This window comes from Lampetra fluviatilis, chromosome 40 (genome assembly GCF_964198595.1).
Source record: "Lampetra fluviatilis chromosome 40, kcLamFluv1.1, whole genome shotgun sequence".
Classification (NCBI taxonomy): Eukaryota; Metazoa; Chordata; class Hyperoartia; order Petromyzontiformes; family Petromyzontidae; genus Lampetra; species Lampetra fluviatilis.
The window spans coordinates 10,363,343-10,380,210 of record NC_136314.1 but is presented as its reverse complement, the minus strand read 5'-3'; the positions used below and the strand labels follow the sequence as shown (position 1 = coordinate 10,380,210).

The window sequence follows — 16,868 nt, the reverse complement described above, 5'->3', positions numbered from 1 at the left end:
GTCCCAAGCTCGCCGGACGGAGGGTCTGGAGACACGGAGCGAGGGGATAATGGGCGCACAACCCCTACAGGTTCGACGTGAGTCGGACTCGGAGGGGTGGGGAAGGAAAACACACACGCCCAGGGCGCCTCTCATGGTTTCTTTCTTTTCATTTCAGGCGTGCTTCAGTAATATCCTCACCCTTGTCATCTCCACCTTCACTTTATAAAAAATAACGACGACCCTTATTACTCCCTTTAGGTGGGGACCCGTCTGGTTCAGAGGGGGCGGGGGGGGGGAACAGTCGGCGTTTGTTTCCCAGTCTCTTTATCCCCCCCACTGCTTTTCATAACCCGGTTTAGTTTACGTTGACGGCGTGCGTCACAACGCGGTGCTGCGACGGGCCTTGGAGCATTGCCACTAAAACATTTTTTTTTAAACCCCACGTGATCCCCACACAGAGTCGCCCGTCCATGTGTGCATGCGGCTGCCCAGGCGGGGGGGGGGGGAAAATTTGGTCAAATTACTCGCACTTCAAAACGAGGCATCCCTTCGCGTTCTCAACGCTCGTCGTCACTCGGTGACCTAAACGTGGCCCTAGTAGAGTCGGGCTAATCGGCGCCACGGGTTCACCGAGGGACAGGCGAGGTGTCGAGGAGGCTGTTTCTGTTCCCGTGGCGAGCCGGGGGGAGCGCGTGCGTGTGCCCGGGCGTGGTGCTGGCCACCCACCCCCCTCGTGTGCCGTGCCGGCCTTCATAGGTTCTGCTCGCTAACGGCACTTGCCCCGACAGTCTGTCCAGGCTATACGGGGGGATCTTTGTCTTTGTTGCGTGTGTGTGCGCACGTGCGTGCCTGCACGCGGGGCGCTCAATGAGCTGGCATTTCCTCGCGGTGACTCAGCGGGAGAGTAAATTCAGCCCTGGCCACGTGACAGCGGGGCCACGGGACTCTGACCGTCTCACCGCAGCAGCTGCTCCACGTGTCTCAACCTCCGTGACGAAAACGCTCATCCGGGGGACGTTCACCCGGGGGGCGCTCACCCGGGGGACGCTCACCCGGGGGACGCTCACCCGGGGGACGCTCACCCGGGGGGCGCTCACCCGGGGGGCGCTCACCCGGGGGACGCTCACCCGGGGGACGCTCACCCGGGGAGCGCTCACCCGGGGGACGCTCACCCGGGGGACGCTCACCCGGGAGACGCTCACCCGGGGGACACTTACTGAGGGTTTTTTGTTCCTGGGGCTCCTACAGCGTGGCGCTGCACAGGGCCGCGCTATCAGCGATTGCCGATTTGACGGAAGGCCAACCCGTCGGCCAACCGGTAGACTAACAGGGTAGACTAACAGGGTAGACCATCACACCAGCTCCACAGAGGCTGTTCGTTCTATGCAGGCACTCATTTTAAGAGCAACCTGAAGTGTAAAAGTTGAGGGGTTGCCTGCTGTGTGTTGCTGTAAAAAAGCCGGCAACTTTCTCCCGTACCAGTCCAGGCTCGAGGCCTCCATCTCCTCCTCTGCTGGTCTCGGCGAAGCTTCGTACGGCTGTCCCTCCCTGCCCCACAGCCTCCTCCTCCTCCCTCTCCTCCCTTCCAAAATAATCCTCAAAACATTCCTCCCTGTGAATGTCCTCGTCTTCTTACAGAAGGAGGTGCGGACGCCGCGGCTGCGCCTCGCAACCGTCTCTCCACGTTAACGACTGAAGTTTTACCACATCCCACTGGCTCCACGGCGGCATTGGTTTAACATAAGCAAAACTCTGGACCAGTTTTGGCACATTTAGTATCTCATCAGAGATATTCAGTGTCTCATCAGTGGCCAGGCTCACTTGAAGAAATGCTGGTGAACTGCCAGAGGTTTATAGGTAGGGAGCCTCTATTAGATACGGGTCCGGGTCTGACACAAAACTGGAGACTACACAACGCAGAGCAATGATCTGCGACAGTAAAAGACGACGTCACCGTTTGAAGGCTTTACAGATACAAACTGCATCGTTGTGTTAAGTTAATTACCGCCTGCCTTAGGAATGTGGAATTTGCATCACCTGGTTCAGGGCCGCGATCGATTTTTTTCCGCCACTGTTGGCGCTGCAAAAAACCTTTGCACTGTCAGCAACAACAAATGGAAATGTGGACACACTGGAACGAGCATTTCCCCCAACGGATTAGCGCAGCAAAAGCCTTCCCCTTTCCCTGTCAGATCCCAACGAGGCGTTTAAACGGCGAATCGCACAGTTCAAGTGCGGCGAACGTCTACGGCCGGGACTCCGCGCCTGCCGCTCTCTGTACGCGGGCGAGAATCGACCAACACTGAGACGGTCGCGGCTGCCGGCAGTCGTGAGCCTCCTCCAGTTGACGGGGACGCATGGAGGGCCCCGCGTTGCCGAGCGACGCACGGAACGAGGAATGCGGCAGTGGGCAACCGAGGAAAATCCTCCCGGCTCACGGAAAAACCCGCGCGGATCTACCCTTGGTAAGAGGATTTACTGTACGAGCTTTGAAACTATGAACTAGTTGTTTTACTTTACCAGGTAAGGCCCCACTGAGCTGCTATGTAGTAGCTATTTTTCTGAAGCGACCCCGGCTATCACAAATGATACTTCAACGAAGCGGCTTATCACGTGGATTTGTCTTTTATACATCAGCCGAATACTCTCAAGACGTGATGTCGACTCTAAATGTGGAGGGAAAAACCGGAGGACCCAGAGAAAAATCCACACACACGATCACGGGGAAAACATGAAAATTCCAAATATCGAGATGTCAGATCGGGATCGAACCCACAACCTCCTGTATACCAGGCGAGATAGTTAACATCTCCTAGCCACCGTGGTGCCCCCTTTGCGAGGCGTGGTGGGGGACCTGGGGAGCTCTTCCTCTATCGCTCCACCTCGTCACATCGTAGCCGGCGAGGGAGGCGTTGTCGCAATGCCGATTGACGTACAACAAGCGGACGACGATGTGGAGAGATGGGTGGGGCGACGCCGGAGGTGACCCCCCGTGTCTCTCCCGGGAAGGTGAGGGAGCGGGTGGGGGGTGGGTTTACCATCGCATGGCCCTGCGGAAAATCTGGCTGGATGGTGTGGAACAGGTTGACTGCACGGACCAACATTTAGTTCAATTCCTGGCCACGTCATTATCATACACCCATGGTCAATACAATGGGTAGCGCTCTGTGGAAGGTGAGCGATTGTTCCATGCGTACAGTCATTATCCTTTGTTTAACCAACAGATGACACAGAACCACCGAGGCCCGAGAATCAACACTGGAGCACGCGTTGGGCAACCACGGCGACGGACCACGTGCATGAAGCACAGGCAGATCCATCCTCGACGAACCGTGACGACCCATCGATTCCCCGCACGCCTCCTCAGACACGCGAAGGCGTCTCGCCGTTGGCCCGGCCCGCCCCGGGTACGCGGGGACGTGCACGTGCTGCATGGCTGCTCCGCATTGATATTCTCTTTATAGGAGAGACTCTCTCGCTCTCGAGAGGCCGTGCCAGCCCCGAGGGCTTCGGCGTGACGTGAGAAGCATAACGTGAGGCAGAGGGACATTACGAAAACAAATCAAGCCGACTTGCTTTGGTCAGGAGATTAAATGATTTAGATGATTTCGCTGCTGCTGCTGCTGCTGTAAATTCCAACGTGTGATGATAAAAGCCACTTCAATGAGCTATTATGTATGGCCAGGATGCCTCTGAATAATAGCTAAGAGCCCAGTGGGATTTTCCTGGTTTGAAAAATAATTTATCGACAGTAGACTCTCGATTACCCGCGCCAATGACGGGGAGGACAGCCGCGGATCATTCAAAAAAATATCCAAATTTCCGTGGATCTCGATGCCAAAAAACACATTCGCCCGCACAGACGACTCGGCCCACTTAGTGGACAGCAGCAGAGTCATGCCAATCAACATTAGTCAAACTCCGCCACCCACTGTGGTAAAGATATGGCAAGTACTGTACTGTCGAGGCGATCGCGTGGATTTCGGATTAACAGGAGCACCACATTTGGTCGGGTTAAGCGCGTGACTTGTAACAAACATTTACAAGAATAACGATGTGTAACTGTTTTTAGATTATTCCACGAGTTATATAAATTTACGTGAAAATCGCAGGTGCGTGGCTAATCCACAAGTCGGATAAACCGCACGCGGACAATCGAGAGTCCACTGTCAAAAGAAAAAATTGTTGAATCAATCCGTGCGGAGCTCTGCGCGCCCCCCCCCCGTCCTACGGCGTTGCTGTGTTTTCTCCAGGAGTTCCTCGCTTCGCCCCTTCCCCCTTCCAACGCAAAGGCCAAAGCGCTCGTTTGTGGAACTGGCCGAACGTCATCGCAGCGCAGGCAGCAGGGCCATCGTGGACACGAATCGTGCGGCTCGGTGAGGCTTTCCTGGCTGACGTCATTTGTCTTACTTAACCAAACTATTTTTTTTATTTTACCAGGTAAGGCCCCACTGAGCGGTGTAGCTCTTCTTCAGAAGCGACGCTGGATATAAAACATGATAGCTCAGCAAAGTGGCTCATTATTTCGTGGAAATGTAGAGCGGCCAAGTACTCTCAACGCGTGATGTCGATTATAAATGTGGAGGGGAAAAACCGGAGGATCCGGATAAAAATCAACGCGATCACGGGGAGAGAGACACGCAAACTCCAAACATACAGTCGTTAGGGTCGGGACAGAACCCACAACGTCCTGAATACCAGGCAAGGTAGTTAACATCTCGCATCACCATCAAGCTTCGTATGTAACTGCAATGTGGCAAACAAAATATCCTTGTGAATGTGATTAAATTAACAATCACTGAAACGTGAATAATTCACTTAATGGGAGGACCGTTGACGACATTTGCTTTGGTTGTCTTATGGGCTGACTTGCCCATGACGAAGCAGATGAACACTGGTCTGTACGGCTACAAGAGTTGAACAACAATGCCACAATAACAACAACACCACCTTCATATGAACTGCACGTACAATAATATCCATTCACCTTGCCGTTCATCACACGCCATTGTGCGTAACGTTGCGATGCATCGCCACGAGATATAAAAATCGGCAGCGCTTCGCCGAACAGCCGGGGAATCAAGAAACAAGGTAATTATCGACGACACAGCACGACTCTGGAAACGCTCGAGGCTTGTGATTGAATCGCACGTTCACACACACTCCACCAAATCCAAATATCCCCTCCCGTTCGGTTCAACAAATCACTCGGAAATGCCACATTGGTGGGCAGCAGGCAGTGTGAGCGGCGGTGGGTTGGTGGTGGTGATGGTGGGGTGTGCGTGATGAGTGAGCTGTGGTAGTGGTGGCAGTGGTGGTTGTGGTGGGGTGCGCATGATGAGTGAGCGGTGGTGGTGGTGGCAGTGGTGGGTTGGTGGTGGCAGTGATGGGTTGGTGGTGGTGGCGGGTTGGTGGTGGTGGGTGTGGGGTACGCATGAGTGAGCGGTGGTGGTGGTGGTGGCAGTGGGTTGGTTGTGGTGGTGGTGGGGTGCGCATGAGTTAATATGCAGGACGACTCCCCGTGCTCTCCCTCGGGTGAAGACATTGTTTCAAGGACAGCAGCTGCGCTGGGGTCGTACGGGTTCGCCGAGGGGGGGGCGGGGTGGAGAAGGAGGAGGGAGCTTGGGTCGCAGAAGGTGTCACTTAAGAAGAGCGGGGCTTTTGCCGATCGATTTGGCCAATCAATAAACGCGCAATGATGCCGCGCGTTCCGTTATTTCTCGCCGGCTCCGCTGCCCCCACCTCTGTCAGTCCGGGGACGCGGGCGCACGAGGCGTCCGGGTGGCTCGGAGGTCACAGCGCTGACAGCCTGGGTTTGAACCCAGGTGCGAGCCGCCCGGGTTTGAACCCAGGTGCGAGCCGACCGGATTCTCGAGCGCAGCGAGTTTGCTGGCCTCGGCTAATGAAGGTGGCTGCAATGAAGGTGGCTAAATTCCAGCTCTGGGAATTTAAATATCGGTTTGGCTGTCACGGGACGACCATTGCTCTCAGCGCAACCCCCTACTGTGTGGAACAGAGGTCACTTGAAGAAGGGGATATCAGAAGAAGCTCTGTGATATCCGCTTCAGTGGGCCGTTCTCAAACACAGAGGGTTGCAACTCCTCTGAATGAATTCCACGTCTCGTGCTCCATTTTCTAGAATAAGAACAGGGTTACAGTAACGCTCCCAGTTGTGAGATGATGAGTTAGAGTTCCAACCGGGGCACAATTTAGACTCACCGTCATCATCACCACCACTACACCAATACCCGCCATTCCCCACGAAGTAACGGTGACGTCACCACAGCGCCTGTGCCAGGCCAGAGGCCACGAGAAGTGTCGAAGGCTCGCTGCTGACAGGAGGTCTCGGGACAGACCCAGCAGGTGCCGTGGCTTGGCTGACGGAGATGACTGGTAGATGCACCAGCAGCTGTGGCCCCTGCTGTGCCAGTCGCCACCACCACCGCTGCTACTAAACTCATCATCGATACCATCATCACTGCCGTCACCAATCGTCGACCATCATCACCAATCGTCACCCATCGTCACCCATCGTCACCCATCATCGCCCATCATCGCAAAGATGATGAGAGACCTTTTATCTCGGTGAGCTCTCAGCTGGCTTCAAGAGACATTTGATGATGAGAATGATGATGAGAATTGAACCCGAGGCGGCTGGAAAGTTGCCGGCACAGCGAAGTGCGACACCAACCTCCCGGCCCCCGGCCCTGCCCTCCAATTGCTCCATCGGTCTGTCCGGCCTCTCTCCATTTCCCCGTGGTCACGTGGATTTTTCCCCGGGACCTCCGATTTCCCCCTTCCATTTAGAATCGACATCACGCGTTCAGATTGGTTGAGATATCATTTGTGAAAGCCGGGTCGCTTCCGAAAAAGAACGACACAGAAACTCCGTGGGGCGTTACCTAATAAAATAAACATACAGTACAGTAGAAGTACGTTCGCTTTGCTTGCTCCCAGAGCCACCGATGTCACACAGAGTGCCTGCTCAAGCCACGCATTCCGCCTGCCCCCGTTGTATCAGAATGCGACGCCACTCGCCCAGCCTCCGCTCCCAGCACGGTGGGGAAAGCGGCAGACGACGACGACGGAGCCACCGGCGGTCGCCTTCCACTCAACTCAAAATGCACGTTAATGCCGCCCCCCCCATCACCCGAGACGGGAACAGGCCACCCGCCAGCAAGAGAGGTCAACACCTTGTCGGCAGGAGCATCGCCGGGGGTCTGGGATTCCCTCGCCGCCCTGTGCGCCGCACTGCCGAAACCCCGCCCCCTCCCGTGGAGATTCCAGGCTTGAGACCACCACGACTGCCTCAACGAGAGTCGCTGATCGGACCCCGTAGTGCCGCTCCCGGACGGCGAGAGTCGTGTTTTTGATCGAGCCGCCGCCCTCCGTTGCCTCGGGTGTGGGGAGGGGGCGTCTCGGAGCGAATTTGCGTGCGATGAGCGACTTGCGTCATCTCATCTCGACACATTAGAAGGGGCACCCCCAGTGGCAGCCGTCTCTAAGTGTGGCACGAGGCGATCCGGCACCTCGCCTGAAAGCTGGCACAAGTCTGTCGGTGGGCAGCGATGCAGCTGTGTGTAATCTTAAGCCGTTTGCGGGAAATCTTTTCAAATTTGGACCACGACGCCGGCACGCGACGACCTACTTGCCGATAATGACACCGCGGGATCTTCAACAAGTCAACAGTGAAGAGGATGGCGGCGTATTTTGACGGTCACCGCAACCGCAGTAATAACCAGGGTGGCCCACCGGAGTCGAACCGCGGAACCTCCGCAACAAACGTGCAACCGCTGGGCCATGCGAGCGCGCTGCCGCCGCTGAAGGCCGCCGTCTCGTTTCCCGTCCCAAAAATAAAACACCGCTTTCTCGCGAACACGACAATTTCCAATTCCCTTCTACGAGCCCACCTCCCCCTGCGCGGCGCGGGAGCCGGGGGTTTTTGTACGCTCCGTACGTTCTTTGATCCACGCTCCGTACGTTCTTTGATCCACCCTCCGTACAATCTTTGATCCACGCTCCGTACGTTATTTGATCCGGTTCACAATGGGCTTGGGGGGGGGGCAGCGAGGCCCAGCAATGAGTCACCGAGCACACAATGGGTCTCTCGCTCCCTTCACGGGGACGCCGCCGCCGCTGCTGCACCACGCTGGCACGGAGTGCAATGTGCCGGCGACTTCGGATCATTTTACACCCAATGCACATGGGTGTAGGTCTTCCAAGGCGTCGTCTGGAAACATTGTTAAACTTAACATTTCTATCGGGGGGGCCCCATACGGTGTCTCCAACTCGTATTCACCCCCACCAGCCCTCGGGACGCTAATTTGCGATGAAGCGGGGATGTTGGCCGAAAACGCGATCTTTTATTTCGAACGTTTTCCTTCGAGGCCAAAGTGTTTTTGACGGATGCGTTTGGTTTCTGGTGTTGTCATCGTGGTTGTGCATCACCACTTCTTCTGACGCATTGTGACGCGTGTTTGTTTACCCCAGGAAAGACTCACCGAGTCTCACGACTCTTATTCCGAAGGGTCCTGCCAAGTTTTCACGCAAGGGAGATGCTGCTGCTGCGTGGATCCCAATTCAGTAATATCTTTTTAGCAGTGGGAAGAAATCTTGGGAAAACCTGCGGGAAAATCCTTTCCAGAGCAGGGGGAGAACATCAACTGCACGCGGAGAGGCGCCCGAGTCAGCAAGCGAACCCCAGGCCCCGTGTTGCTGCGGAGTCACGACAGTTACCGCCGTGGCGCCACCGTGCTTCGCCGTGCCAACACAGCCGGCGTCGTAGCGCCGGGGCTCGGCGCCCGCGGCTCTCCCCACTCTCCGGGGAGGGGGACCTCGGTGGGATCGAGAGCTGCCCGCCCGGAGTCGCCGACCGAGCGACCCGCGCGGTGTCTACCGCCCGCGTGCCCTCGCGGCCGGCAGGGCTGCGGCGGCAGCGGCGACACTCGCGGCAAGAAGCGCCCCGGGTTCGATTCCCAACTCGGGTGCTGTGATACAGAACGATTCCTAAAATGTTTGTAATGATAATGCGCAGGTGTCATGCCCAAATAAGGTGACCCTGGGCGTGTGCATGCCCATATATGGAGTTGCGGCACAGGAATCTATAGAAATAATGGCAATTTCATGCGCGACTGCATGCTCAGAACCCACGCTCAAGCACACAACACCTCCACTAGGCTCACGCAGGCGCAACCTCTCCATATTTCACCGGACTCTTTTTTCCATCGCGCCCCAGCGCCTTCCTGCGTGAAGCTTGTCCGTTGTACGTCGTTCCTCCGCCTTGTCCGGGGGCGTGGGTCAAGGTACGATGCCCGGCACAAGCGAGCGTGCGAATTGCCATTCGTCTCACGAAGCCCGGCACGGGATTAAGAAATAACCTTCCTCCGAATCGCCCCCAGTACGTCCCGAATTTATTTCGCCGGCACCGACGCGGTTTATACAAACAGATGCGATTATCTCCCAATCCCCCGCGTTACACAACGCCATTAGCGGCTACCCTTCGTGGAACATAACCCACGCTGCCGAGGTCACCGGCACCACCGCCGTCACATTTCTACGGCACGCCACGTGCACAGAGAACGGCACGAGTTAACGGAGCAAATCCGCTGAACGGGAACAAAACGGTAACAATTATTAGCGGGCAATGCTCGGTTGGGCACTCGCAATGACCGCCGCCGGGCAACTGACCACGTCCAAGCGTGACTGGCTGTGGCTCGCAGCTCCGGTCCCACGGGGCTACACAGACCCGACCCGGATCCTCCTGCGTGTGCGTGCGTGGGCAGCGGCGGTGTAACGGTGAGCGCGCCGCGCCAAGAACCCGCCATGCCGAGTTTGATTCCCGCTCACGGCCACCGCCAGTGACGAATGTCTGAACTGGTTCTGGGCCTCCCCTCGGTCGACTCGGTCTTAAATGAGTACCCGGTGCGGTGTGCAAGCATCGCCACTGGGGAGACAAAGGTGGTCGGGCGTGGTGCTGGCCACCCACCCCCTTGTGTGCTGTGCCGGCCTTCATAGGAGCTGCTCGCTAGCAGCACTTGGCCCCAACAGTCTGGTAACGCTATCCGGGGGATCTTTGTTTGTCTAAGCGTGTGTGTGCGTGTATAGTGTCATGTAGGCTGTATGCCCAACCACCGCATGCCCACGCAGCTTCTGTTTGGCTGGACAGAGGGGGCTAAACAGGCACGACACCACATCAGACGGACTGATGTGGTACTTGAGGATGTGGAGCTGAGTGGACTTGCCAAAGATTGGTACCAGCGGTGTTAAGATCAGCCCCTGTAGAGGAGGTTCGTGAAGGATGCTGCTTCTGGGCAGTTGGAGGCAGAGGAGCGACGCTCACAACAACGAGCAGTGCATCTGCCGGTCATCTCAGTCAGTCGACCCATGGCACCGGGCTCTGTCCCGTGACCTCCTGTCAGCGAGCCTTCGACACTTGAAGTGGCCTCAAAGTGCACCTAGCCTGGCACAGGCGCTGTGGTGACATCACTGTCACTTCGTGGTGAATGGTGGGTATGGGTATTGGTGTGTGTGTGTGTGTACAGTGTGCGACGTTGTGCATTATTAATCCGCATGGCCGGACACCCACGGAGCGCCGGGCGCGAGGACGCGCATCGTCGCGGACAACGACGTGTTCGGCGACGTCGGCAACCCCGGCCGACGACGCGACACTGCCAGCGTCGCTCGCCCCAACAGTGGCGTGCGTCGATCCGTCACGGCGCGTTGCGCTGGCGCAAAGGGTTGAGGCGAGGTAACGCTGCATTCACGGCAGCCAGCGCCGAGTGCTCGCAGCTCAGAATGGCGACAAGAGACTCGGGAGTCAGCGGGAGAGAATGGGATAGCGGGAGTAAGTTGGAGAGAGTGGGAGAGAGCGGGAGAGAGAGTGGCAGAGTGAGAGAGAGAGAGTGGGAGAGAGCGCGAGAGAGAGCGCGAGAGAGAGTGGGAGTGAATTAGAGAGCGCGAGAGAGAGTGGGAGTGAGAGTGGGAGAGAGAGTGGGACAGAGTGAATTAGAGAGAGTGGGAGAGAGAGTGGGAGAGAGAGTGGGAGAGAGAGTGGGAGTGAGAGTGGGAGTGAGAGTGGGAGAGAGAGTGGCAGAGAGAGTGGGAGTGAGAGCGCGAGTGAGAGTGGGAGTGAGAGTGGGAGAGAGAGTGGGAGAGAGAGTGGGAGAGAGAATGGGAGTGAGAGTGGGAGAGAGAGTGGGAGAGAGAGTGGGAGAGAGAGTGGGAGTGAGAGCGCGAGTGAGAGTGGGAGAGAGAGTGGGAGTGAGAGTGGGAGAGAGAGTGGGAGTGAGAGCGCGAGTGAGAGTGGGAGAGAGAGTGGGAGAGAGAGTGGGAGTGAGAGCGCGAGTGAGAGTGGGAGTGAGAGTGGGAGTGAGAGTGGGAGAGAGAGTGGGAGTGAGAGCGCGAGTGAGAGTGGGAGAGAGAGTGGGAGAGAGAGTGGGAGTGAGAGCGCGAGTGAGAGTGGGAGTGAGAGTGGGAGAGAGAGTGGGAGTGAGAGTGGGAGTGAGAGTGGGAGAGAGAGTGGGAGAGAGAGTGGGAGTGAGAGTGGGAGAGAGAGTGGGAGTGAGAGTGGGAGAGAGAGTGGGAGTGAGAGTGGGAGAGAGAGTGGGAGTGAGAGTGGGAGAGAGAGTGGGAGAGAGAGTGGGAGTGAGAGTGGGAGAGAGAGTGGGAGTGAGAGTGGGAGAGAGAGTGGGAGTGAGAGTGGGAGAGAGAGTGGGAGTGAGAGTGGGAGTGAGAGTGGGAGAGAGAGTGGGAGTGAGAGTGGGAGAGAGAGTGGGAGTGAGAGTGGGAGTGAGAGTGGCAGAGAGAGTGGGAGAGAGCGGGCGACTTGGGAGAGCCCTGTTCGGGGTGGTGGCTACGCTGCTCGTGGGCAGTAAATGGCGCGCTGTGGAGGTGAGGGTTGGTGGATCACACAAACGTCGTGCAACTCTCTTCCCGTTGCGTGGCATTGAAGAGTGACCATACCCCGGCTCACCAGGAGAAAAGCAGCCCTGTAGAAGCGTGCCTTTAGAGTATTTGGTTGCTCTAAATGTGCACGTGACAAGCCACTTCGTTGACCCATCACTTGTGAAAGCCAGGTCGCTTCTGAAAAAGAGCTACGTCGTAAAATAAAAAATAATTTCGTTTAAAAATAGATTTTTATACATCAGATATCGTCATCTCAATCATCACCAGCAGCAGCCGCGACCTCCCGCACGCACAGTGTTGAGAAGGCTCGGGTGAGCTGGCCATTACGTACCTACAACACGCGTCACGGCCCAGATCGATAATCCCCGTTGATAACACTGGTCAACAAAAAATAAAATTTTTCTGGCCTGGACTTTTGCAGCTGTTTAAGTCTAATTTCAGGGTGCTGATTCCAAATCTGATCTCAGATTTGCTCTATAACATCTCATTTTATGCTATCGGCATACCCCATTTTCATTGATTTTACCCAAAAATTAACTGTCACTTCTGATTGTAAGTTGTTGCGAGTCAGTGACTGCTTTAGTATTAAAATATGGTGCTGTATTATTAGGATAGTGTGTTTATAATATCATTTTATGTAGATATCCACATTTATTGAATATTTTTCTTCTGCAGTTTTTATTGAAAATGCAATATTTGATATCCCAAAAACTGATGCCAGATTTGGAATCGGCACCCCAAAATTACCTTATAACCGTTGGAATACCTTATGCCAGAAAAAGTGTGTTGACCAGTGTAATCAATGTCTACAAGCAAGTAGTAGTGGCAGGTGTAGTAGTAGTCGTAGGTGTAGTAGTAGTGGTGGTAGGTGTAGTAGTAGTGGTAGCTGTAGTAGTAGTGGTAGGTGTAGTAGTAGGTTTTCGTGACCAATAATAAGTGTTTTTTTTTTTGGGGGGGGGGGGGGGGTTCGAGATCGCGCCAATATTAAAGTGTGTCGGTAAACCCACCACCACCCGACACAGTACTCGAACTGTAGACATTGTGGGGGGGGTCTACTCCTCTCTCCCACACACAACCGCTGTGGTGCTGTAGCTGCATACTAATTGGCAAGTTTCGCTTGGTGTCAAACCCTTGACTAATTGGTCGTGTCGGGTGGTGGCGGGTTTAACGACACGTTATATTGGCGCGATCAAACTCAACGAAAGAAAACCCCCTTTTATTACGGATGCTCCACGTTGTTAAGTCTGAGCAGGAACTGTTGTGAGTTTTAGAAATTAGATTGACAAATATAACCTCAGGCAAGGAGGCGATCAATGGGAAACGCCGGATTTGTGAGCTGTCTTGTCTAACAGGACAGGATCTGTCTAACAGATCCTGTCCTGTCTAACAGGACAGGTCCTGTTAGACAGGACAGGACAGGTCCTTGCTCCCTGCTGTGTGGTGTGGTGTGTGTGTGTAGTGTGTGTGTGTAGTGTGTGTGTGTAGTGTGTGTGTAGTGTGTGTGTGGTGTGTGGTGTGTGTAGTGTGTGTGTGTGGTGTGTGTGTGTGGTGTGTGTAGTGTGGTGTGTGTAGTGTGTGTGTGTAGTGTGTGTGTGTAGTGTGTGTGTGTGGTGTGTGTGTAGTGTGTGTGTGTGTGGTGTGTGTAGTGTGTGTGTGTAGTGTGTGTGTGTGGTGTGTGTAGTGTGGTGTGTGTAGTGTGTGTAGTGTGTGTGTGTAGTGTGTGTGTGTGTGGTTTGTGTGTGTGGTGTGTGTAGTGTGTGTGTGTAGTGTGTGTGTGTGGTGTGTGTAGTGTGGTGTGTGTAGTGTGTGTGTGTGTAGTGTGGTGTGTGTAGTGTGGTGTGTGTAGTGTGGTGTGTGTAGTGTGGTGTGTGTAGTGTGGCATGTGTGTGGCGTGTGTGTGTGTGGTGTGTGGTGTGTGTGTGTATAGTGTGTGTGTGTATAGTGTGTGTATAGTGTGTGTGTGGTGTGTGTATAGTGTGTGTGTATAGTGTGTGTAGTGTGTTTGTAGTGTGTGTGTAGTGTGTGTGTGGTGTGTGTGTGGTGTGTGGTGTGTGTGTGGTGTGTGTAGTGTGTAGTGTGTGTGTGTGTAGTGTGTGTGTGTGTAGTGTGGTGTGTGTAGTGTGGTGTGTGTAGTGTGGTGTGTGTAGTGTGGTGTGTGTAGTGTGGCAGTGTGTGGCCTGTGTGTGTGGTGTGTGTGTATAGTGTGTGTGTGTATAGTGTGTGTATAGTGTGTGTGTGTTAGTGTGTGTGTATAGTGTGTGTGTATAGTGTGTGTAGTGTGTGTAGTGTGTGTGTAGTGTGTGTGTGTGTGTGTGTGTGGTGTGTGTAGTGTGGTGTGTGTAGTGTGTGTGTGTAGTGTGTGTGTGTAGGTGTGTGTGTGGTGTGTGTAGTGTGTGTGTGTGGTGTATGTAGTGTGTGTGTGTAGTGTGTGTGTGTGGTGTGTGTAGTGTGGTGTGTGTAGTGTGTGTAGTGTGTGTGTGTAGTGTGTGTGTGTGTGTGTAGTGTGGTGTGTGGTGTGTGTGTGTGTGTGTGTGTGTGTGTGTGTAGTGTGTGTAGTGTGGTGTGTGTAGTGTGTGTGTGTGTAGTGTGGTGTGTGTAGTGTGGTGTGTGTAGTGTGGTGTGTGTAGTGTGGTGTGTGTAGTGTGGTGTGTGTGGGTGTGTGTGTGTGTGGTGTGTGTGTGTAGTGTGTGTGTGTAGTGTGTGTATAGTGTGTGTGTGGTGGTGTATAGTGTGTGTGTAGTGTGTGTAGTGTGTTTGTAGTGTGTGTGTAGTGTGTGTGTGGGTGTGTGTGGTGTGTGGTGTGTGTGTGGTGTGTGTAGTGTGTGTGTGTGTGTGTGTGTGTGTAGTGTGGTGTGTGTGGTGTGTGTGTAGTGTGGTGTGTGTAGTGTGGTGTGTGTAGTGTGTGTGTGTAGTGGGCATGTGTGTGTGTGTGTGTGGTGTGTGTGTGTATAGTGTGTGTGTGTATAGTGTGTGTATAGTGTGTGTGTGGTGTGTGTATAGTGTGTGTGTATAGTGTGTGTAGTGTGTTTGTAGTGTGTGTGTAGTGTGTGTGTGTGTGTGGTGTGTGTGTGGTGGTGTGTGTGGTGTGTGTGTGTGTAGTGTGTGTGTGTGTGTGTGTGTGTGTGTGTGTGTGTAGTGTGTGTGTGTGGCGTGTGTGTGTGTGTGTGTGTGGTGTGTGTGTGTAGTGTGTGTGTAGTGTGTGTGTGTAGTGTGTGTGTGTGTGTGTAGTGTGTGTGTTTGTGTGTGTATAGTGTGTGTGGTGTGTGTATAGTGTGTGTGTAGTGTGTGTGTGTGTGTGTGTAGGTGTGTGTGTGTGTTGGGTGTGTGTAGTGTGTGGTTGTGTGTGTGTGTGTAGTGTGTGGTGTGTAGTGTGTGTGTGTAGTGTGTGTGTGGTGTGTGTGTAGTGTGTGTGTGTGGTGTGTGTGTAGTGTGTGTGTGGTGTGTGTAAGTGTGTGTGTGTAGTGTGTGTGTGTGTGGTGTTGTGTGTGTGTGGTGTGTGTGTGTTGGTGTGTGTGTGTGTAGGTGTGTGTGTAGTGTGGTGTGTAGTGTGTGTGTGTGTGTGTGTGTGTGTGTGTAGTGTGTGGGTGTAGTGTGTGTGTGTGTGTGGTGTGTGGTGTGTGTGTGGTGTGTGTGTGGTGTGTGGTTTGTGTGTGGTGTGTGTGTGGTGTGTGTGTGTGGGTGTGTGTGGTGTGTGTGGTGTGTGTGGTGTGTGTGTGTGTGGGTGTGTGTGTAGTGTGTGTGTGTGTGTGTGTGTGTGTGTGGTGGTGTGTGTGTGTGGGTGTGTGGTGTGGTGTGTAGTGTGTGTGTGGTGTGTGTGTGTGTGTGTGGTGTGTGTGTGTGGTGTGGTGTGTGGTGTGTGGTGTGTTGTGGTGTGTGTGGTGTGGTGTAGTGTGTGTGTGTGTGTGGTGTGTGTGTTAGTGTGTGTGTGGTGTGTGTGTGTGTTGTGGGTGTGTGTGGGTGTGTAGTGGGTGTAGTGTGTGTGGTGTGTGTAGTGTGTGGTGTGGTGTAGTGTGTGTGGTGTGTGTGGTGTGTGTGTGTGTGTGTGGTGTGTGTGTGTGTGTGTGTGGTGTGAGTGGTGGTGTGTGTGTGGTGTGTGTGTGTGGTGTGTGTGGTAGTGTGTGTAGTGTGTGTGGTGGTGTGTGTAGTGTGTGTGTGTGTGTGGTGTGTGTGGTGTGGTGTGTGTGTGGTGGTGTGTGGTGTGTGTGTGGTGGTGTGTGGTGTGGGTGGTGTGTGTGTGGGTGTGTGTGTGTGTGTGTGTGTGTGTGTGGTGGTGTAGTGGTGTGTGTGTGTAGTGTGTGTGTTGTGTGTGTGTGGTGTGTGTGTGTGTGTGTTGTGGGTGTGTGGTGTGTGTGTGTGTGTGTGGTGTGGTGTGTGTGTGTGGTGTGTGTGTGTGTGTGTGTGGTGTGTGTGTGTGGTGTGTGTGTAGTGTGGTGGGTGTGTGTGTGTGTAGTGTGTGTGTGTGTGTGTTGTGGTGTGTGTGTAGTGTGTGTGTGGTGTGTGTGTGTGTGTGGGTGTGGTGTTGTGTGTGGTGGTGTGTGTGTGGTGTGTAGTGTGTGTGTGGTGGTTGTGTGTGTGGTGTGTGTGTGTGGTGTGTGTAGTGTGTGTGTGTAGTGTGTGTGTAGTGTGTGTGTGTGTGTAGTGTTGTCGTGGTGTGCTGTAGTGTGTGTGGTGTGTGTAGTGTGTGTGGTGTGTGTGGTGTGTGTGGTGTGTGTGTAGTGTGTGTGTGTGTGTGTAGTGTGTGTGTGTGTTGTGTGTGTGTGTGTGGTGTGTGTAGTGTGTGTGTATAGTGTGTGTGTAGGTGTGTGTGTAGTGTGTGTATTGTAGTGTGTGTGTAGTGTGTGTAGTGTAGTGTGTGTGTGTGTGGTAGTGTGTGTGTGGTGTGTGTATAGTGTGTATAGTGAGTGGTGTGTAGTGTTACAAGACTCACAATCCGTATCTCTGTGCGGCCGCAGGCAGCTGCCCGCAGTCATCGCGCCCGTGGC

The 16,868-nt window shown here is 54.4% G+C and overlaps 1 protein-coding gene across 2 annotated transcripts in view; it reads right to left on the bottom strand.

The window, feature by feature from the left end:
- The window catches only part of LOC144946234 (6-phosphofructo-2-kinase/fructose-2,6-bisphosphatase 3-like), a 40,783-nt gene that overhangs the window by 21,176 nt on the left and 2,739 nt on the right, over positions 1–16,868 (bottom strand). The gene's annotated exons all lie outside the window — the stretch shown is intronic.